This window comes from Lupinus angustifolius, chromosome LG17 (assembly GCF_001865875.1).
Source record: "Lupinus angustifolius cultivar Tanjil chromosome LG17, LupAngTanjil_v1.0, whole genome shotgun sequence".
In the NCBI taxonomy this organism is placed as follows: domain Eukaryota; kingdom Viridiplantae; phylum Streptophyta; class Magnoliopsida; order Fabales; family Fabaceae; genus Lupinus; species Lupinus angustifolius.
Window position 1 is genome coordinate 10,354,006 of NC_032025.1, and position 625 is coordinate 10,354,630.

Here is a 625-nt window from a genome sequence, read left to right on the forward strand (position 1 = left end):
TAAATGACATATATAAATGCTTTTGTTGCACATAAAAATTCAACAATTTTTACATGCATGAATTAATTGTTGAAAGATGCATACCTTCTTGACCTTGTAGCTGTAGATAAAGTCAGAGAGTAAAGGTGTTCATGGGAAATCTTGGATAGAACATGATCTCAGGGCAATATATAGGAAAAGTATTATGTTCTGAAAAGTGGTACTCGTCCGCGTGTTATCCTCATCCTAGCCTTGTCCTTATCCTCATCATATCCTCATCCTCTTCCTCATCATATCCTCTTCCTTATCCTCCTCCTGATCCTCATTTTATATTCATCCCCCTCCTCCTCCGCCTCCTCCGCCTCATCCTATCCTCATCCTCATGCTCATCCTCATCCTCATCCTCGTCCTATCCTCATCCTCATCCTCCTCATCCTATCCTCATCCTCATCCTCATCCTATCCAAATCCTCATCCTCATCCCCATCTTTGTCCTCACCGTCATCCTATCCTCCTCCTTACACTATCCTCCTCCTAATCCTCATCCTCTTCCTCATCCTCATCCTCATCCTATCCTCCTCCTCATCCTCATCCTATCCTCTTCCTCCTCCTATCCATATCCTCCTCCTCCTCCTCATCCTATCCTC